Consider the following 6,661-nt stretch of genomic DNA (forward strand, 5'->3'; position numbering starts at 1 on the left):
TTTCCTACTGACTACCTGTATGCTACTTCAATAAGTATCTTTTTTATAATATATATATATGTACAGTACATGTTGAGTTAAATATAGATATACATATATATATATATTCACCAAGGAAAGCATAATATATTTAGTAAAAAATTAAAATTTATACCTAGTATCTTAAGACATTTTAAATTTAAAATTTTTACAATTACATTATTTATGATCTCCACTCTCTGATCTTGATATCATCATTAGCTTTCATGTAAGACTACCCTCACTTTTTCAACAAGAAATCTCTTATTGTTTCTATCCAGTTTATTTTCAATCAACAGGAAAGCCATATACATTTGGGGTCTGAGAGAATGGGGGGTTCCTCCTTGCTTACTATCACACACATCAATTCTCTGTAGAAACTTCCATGCAGACATAAACTGAAGTGAATATTACAAGATTTAGACATTTCACAATACCATAATGTATTCTGTCAAAACTACCCCTCACACCAAATAATATCTTACCTTTGAAATATATTCCCTGCCTCATTCCTAATCTTGACAAATAAATGGAGATGTTAATAAAGTAATGCAACTTACACATCTTATTAGTGCAATAATCTATGGGTCTTGTGTACTAATGTACAAGGACAGGATAAGGTTTCTTTTGAAATAAAAATAGGGAGAACTGAAATTTCAAATAGTGGCATAGAAAAGGCTCATTTCCATATTCTAAAACTGGATTTTAGAATTAAGCCAATTTAACCTCTTCATTAAGTTCTCATACAAATAAAGTTGTGCAAAGAGATTGAGACATAAGAAATCTCAGGTGACATTCCAGTGAAATACTCAAAAAAAATCTGTGTATCTCCTTCAGATTTTAATACACATACATAGGGAATAATAATCATGTTATTTAAATCAAATGAAGATCTACATCAAAGCATTAGTAATTAAAACATTTTAACCTTTTGAAAAGAAATAAGTTAATAAATGTACAATTTTTTTTCCAAATTTAGTAGCTAGACAAAATTAACATCATGCTTATACATAAGTATATATACAGTTATTCACAATGTCCTATTGGTTAGTAAAATAACCAAGTCATTTTAAGTCTAGTAGTGGACACATTAGAAAACTGTACACATGTTTGTTAAAGACATAAAGAAGACCTAGCAAGGGAATGAACCTCCTGTCAGCTGGACAGCCACCACCAATTGAGTCCTTTCTCACAAAACCCACTCTATCTCCCAACCCACCCACTTCATCATTGTCCCCTTAGTCAGCCCTTCCCTGCAACTCCACCATACTATATAGGCCAATGTCCAGCCCATATCAGCCCTGAGAACAGCTCAATACCCAGCCTCACAGCTGAAGTGCCCCAATCTACAGATCCCAAGGCACAGAGTATGTCCTATGTTCCTCTGCCTCCCATCACTAAGAAAGCAAGACTGCTGTGCTCTGCCCCAACTCTGGTATAATTCTACAACTATCATGCAGTCCCACCAACCAGCAAGAAGATGAGTGACACACTTGATAGCTGGACTGCTCCATTTCCCCCAACACACACTCTGTCACCCAACACCAACCATATAATTCTTCCCAAGGCCAGCCTTTCCCTGAAACTCTAGCAGAGACCATAGGACCATGTGTAGCCCACACACATCCTTTCCACTGGGTTCCATATCCTGGTATACAATTTCTAAAGATTATTTTGGGTTTCCAGTAGACCAAATGAATTTAGGCACCCAAAAACCAAAAACCTCAGCAGACCTACTGGGCCCAAAGACTTGCAGGTCATCAGAACCTTGGTCCTCTAGGCCAGAAGAAAAAATAAGAAAGAAAACAAAGGAATAAACCACCCTTTCAAAAAATGCAATAAACACTTAGTCCTGCAATCATCCAAACAGAAGGTCTGCAACCAGTGTCAGAACAGATTCAATAACAGAAAGTCTAATATGGCACCACCAGAACCCAGTAATCCTATGACAACAAGGCCTGAACATACCAACAAATCTGGAGCACAAAAATATGATACTGAAAATACTTTATGAAAGTAATAGAGAACCCAAAGAGAAAATTATTTTTTTCTTAAAGATATTGAGAAAAAGGACAAACAAAATTTGGAAGATTGACAACAAAACTGTTAAAGAATCCAAAGAAAGCCAAGAAAAAGAAAAACAGGTGAAGGCAAAAATCAAGACTTGAAAATAGAAATAGAAGCAATAAAGAAAACACAAACCAAGAGAATTCTGGCAATGGAAAGCAGGTTAAAGGGAATAAGAACTATAGATGCAAGAATCACCAATAGAACATAAGAGATGGAGGAAAGAATCTCAGGCACTGAAAATGTGAAAGAGGAAATAGATTCATTGGTTAAAAGAAATGCTAGATCTAAAAGATTCTTTGCACAAATCTTCCAGTAAATCTGTGACACCATGAAAATACCAAACCTAAGAATACCATGAATAGAAAAAAGAGAAGAATCCCATCAAAAAGGCACAGAACTATGAAGATAGAAGAAGCATACAGAACACCAAATAAACTGCACAACCCTCATCTCTTAACAATCACGATACTAAACACATGGAATTAATATATATATATATATATATATATATATATATATATATATATTCCCACTTACATGAAAGGACAGAGGATAGACCAAATAAATAAATAAATAAATAAATAAATAAATAAATAAATAAATATACCCAAATTATCAAAGGAAACATTAAATTCAGAAGGTCAAAAGGGCCTGGAAAGATGTCTTGCATCCATTAGGAGATCATGGTTGTCCACAAGACTTTAAAACACCTATGAACAAATCTATTCCTGAAGAAGGTACTAAAAGGAAAACTCCAACCCAAGAAAGTTAGCTGCACCAAAGAAAACACTGGCAATATATAATTTCACATTAGCAAAATAAAAGAAGGGACACACACACACACACACACACACACACACACACACACACACACACAACACAACCTCATGCACACATCAATACACAGAAACCAAACTAAAGAAACTTGGCAGGTGTAGTGGCAGGCATCTTTCATGGCTATCACTTTCACTTTGTCTTTCTATGATGACCTTGTCAATCCCATTAACAACTATGCATAACACATTGTTATTGTGTCCTCCATCCTTCACCTTTATGTCTTTATCATCCAAATTGTGTCTTTATGAGTAATGAGGAAACCTATCCCTATCACGTATGATTTCACATGAAAGATTTGAGATAGTTTAGAAAATGTCTTAACAAAACTCTGATAATATAAGTATTACTACAGTCTTCCGAGTAAAATAACTTGATTTTTCTCAAAAATAAAATTAGGGTGGAAAGATCACAGATGAGAAAAGCCTGTGTACTGCTTTTGTACAAGTCTTGAGTTTATTTCTCAGCATGCATTTTGGGCTGTGCACATATACCTATAACTCCAGCTACAGGGAATTCGACACCCTCTTTTGCTTTCCACTGAAACCTGCACACAAATGGCACAGATTTACACAGACACATATACAAATAAATAATAATACACACATTTTTAAACTAAAAAGCAAAATTATGCGAAAATTCATTAATGTATAATCTTTTAAATATTAATAATAATACAGATTTAGCAATATGTTAGTTACCAGTTAACGAATACATTATATGATAACAAGTACTAAAAAAATTATGTATTCTGAAATAATGGCTATAATTTTTTCAAATTAAAAACATTTAGTTAAAACTGTAGAATTCTTTAACGTTGTGAGAGAAGTATGTTCATATTACACTTAAAAATGCCGACTTTAAAAGGAATTAATGTAACCAATATTCTACAGTATCAAGTTTTGCGCTATAACACACAGAAGAATGTTTGGAGGCTCTGTTGTTCAGATGTGACAATCACCATAGCTTATCAGTTATCCCAGGTCTCAACATAATATGGAAGCCACCCACCCCCGCCCCTGCCCCCGCCCCCGTCCCGCTCCATAGTATCTTCCTGGTCTCTACCTAGTCCTATTTTCAGGATATCATTTAGCCCTATCCTACCTAATAATATGTTCTGTTTACAGTATTTCAGGGGAACATATGAAAGGAGTAATCAAATAATCAGGATAGGAAATTGCTCCTTAATAGGATGCCAAAATCCCAGATTCCAATATACCGAAATTGGTGTAACAGTCATTCGGATCATTGTGTCTCTTTCCCTTTCTGACAGACAAATCAATCATGTCTAAGGAATATAGATACTTATGGGGGAATCCACTACTACACTTGCCAATTAGAGAGGGAGTATAATCGAGGTCATTTTGATCACAAAAAGGATCACAAAAGGATCACATCTGATAGGGATGATTTAAATACATTCCTCACTAATCATGTAGTATACATTGCAGATCCTTGGAACAACTATTAACAAGGGTTAATAGACAAATAGCGGTGAGGTAGCCTACTCTTCAATAGAGCCCCTCTGCTGACATGTAAATCTCCAACAGCTTGTACCTGCAGCTAAACTTACCTTAACTCATCACAATTTTTTTTTCTAAACAAAACAAAATAAAACAAAAAACATTCTGCATTCTGCATTCTTTACATTCAAAATGTTGCTGATTTTCTCCCATTCACCAAACATCTGAATACCTTCCATTGCTTCTTTCGAGCTTCTTAGGAACTGCCCTCTACATAACAGCCATACCCGCAAATACTTCTCTAACAATTCTAGTTAACATTGGTCTAGGCCTTCATGATATTCCCTTTTTTGATCAAACACCTACCCCAGCTTATACTTACAGACCACTGATGCGCTATCAATCAAATGATTACCTTCTTAACCTGCACACTCCCGTTTTTTCTTCCTTTGGTGTAAGGGAAAGATGACTCCCTGCATAGAAACCTCTCTGACTGAATTTTGCACTCCTGCTGTGATTATTCAACAGGTTTATCTATACAAAGAAGAGGCATCATTGCTGCTAAATAACAGATGAAGACAACAGATATTCCTTCCTTTCCTGGTACAAAAAGGACTTCTCATCTCCCTTGGATCTGTTGGGCCTGCAACAATTGCCTTTTTCTTTTCTTTTCTTTCTTTTTTTTTTTCAGACACATGATCTGGCTGGAGACTTTACAAACACACTCAATTGGGTAGTTACCGTCACTATTCACTGCCTTGAATCCCACCAACAACAGATAACCTCTCATGCAGGCGTCTCCAGAACATAAGAGGACTGTGTTTAGTAACTCGCAAACATGGTGGTATTTGCTTGGTAAATGGTGAAGAATATTGTTTCTATGTAAATGAGTCAAATGTGATTGAGACTAATGTCAATATCCTCAAAAATCTCAGGGAAGAACTGTGAAAATTTCAGCCAATAGAACAATTTGATTGGTTCAATAAACCCTTGCTTTTCTGCCCCCTACACTTTATCAGTCCTCTATTTATGCTATGCTTTATTCCTATCAAGTCATAGACAGTTCTGACACAGATGACAGATTCCTTGAGGCTCTAGATGATATGTCTCAAAGAGAACAAATTAAATACAATTCAGTAAGGTGTTTATTGATTACATAATTATGACAATGATATTTTTATGTGTTTCATCTTTAATTTTCCTCGGGGTTTAAATTTCAAAACCCAAATTGTGGACTGAGCCTGCTCGTTACTTTCTACATAGTCTTAGAAATCAGACTTTCTTTTCCTAGCATGCTGTACCATGAAAGCTTTTCCTGACTCCAGCTTCCTTATTTTCTGATTGTAATATTTGTTTAGCTTTGTTTTTCCATAGCATTTTTTTATGGAGTTGTAGTGGCTAATGTATATAAGCCATGATCTTTTGAGAAATGGTTAGGTTCTTCTGGTTTATTAAACATAAAATCAATATAAATTGCTGTAAATGTATTGGTGGTGAGATGGACAATGAAATCAGCATGTTTTCTATTTTGTTTTTCTACAAAACTGGCAAGATTGATCTGTTGATATTGACAGGGAGAATCCTGAATGGACTTGATTTCCCATCCATTTACAGCATAACTATTTCAACAGCTTAAACTATATTTTAATAAACTTAGCACTTCAGAGCACAAATGGAAATTTTACTTACACTTAGGAAAAAATGAATTTAAGCAGGACATCATCTGATTTCAAAATGTACTTATTTTCTTGTGCAGAAAAATAAAAATCTAATAGAGTAAATCCACAAGCAAAACTGAGCTTATACCATGATTTTATGATGCCTTGGTTTTCTGTAACAGAACATCAAGAATTTTGGAGTATCTCCGGAGTATATCTGAATGACAGAAAAATGATTTATATTGGAAAAAATTGCTTTTATTATATATGTAGAGATGAGATGAATATTTCTAGAAATGCATACATAAATTTAAATATATTTTATAAACACCAGGTATCTACCATTTCCACTATATCAATTTGATTTCCCAAAAGGATGAGAAGGCTCACACCATTTTATTTATTCAATGGAGAAGTGAAAAGATGATAATTTATAGTTACATTCTGTAGTTTTCATTTGGGGAAGGGATGTAGCCAGGTATGGAAGTGTAATTATTTTACGTCCCAAAATTCCATCCTAGTCACTTTCCATAAATATCAAGATTCATTCCATGTCTTTATGCCCTACTAAATTAGGAAATTGAACTGTTTCCTTTTAAATTTTCCTCATAAATAGCA

Source organism: Phodopus roborovskii, unplaced genomic scaffold, assembly GCF_943737965.1.
Source record: "Phodopus roborovskii unplaced genomic scaffold, PHOROB, whole genome shotgun sequence".
Taxonomy (NCBI): Eukaryota; Metazoa; Chordata; class Mammalia; order Rodentia; family Cricetidae; genus Phodopus; species Phodopus roborovskii.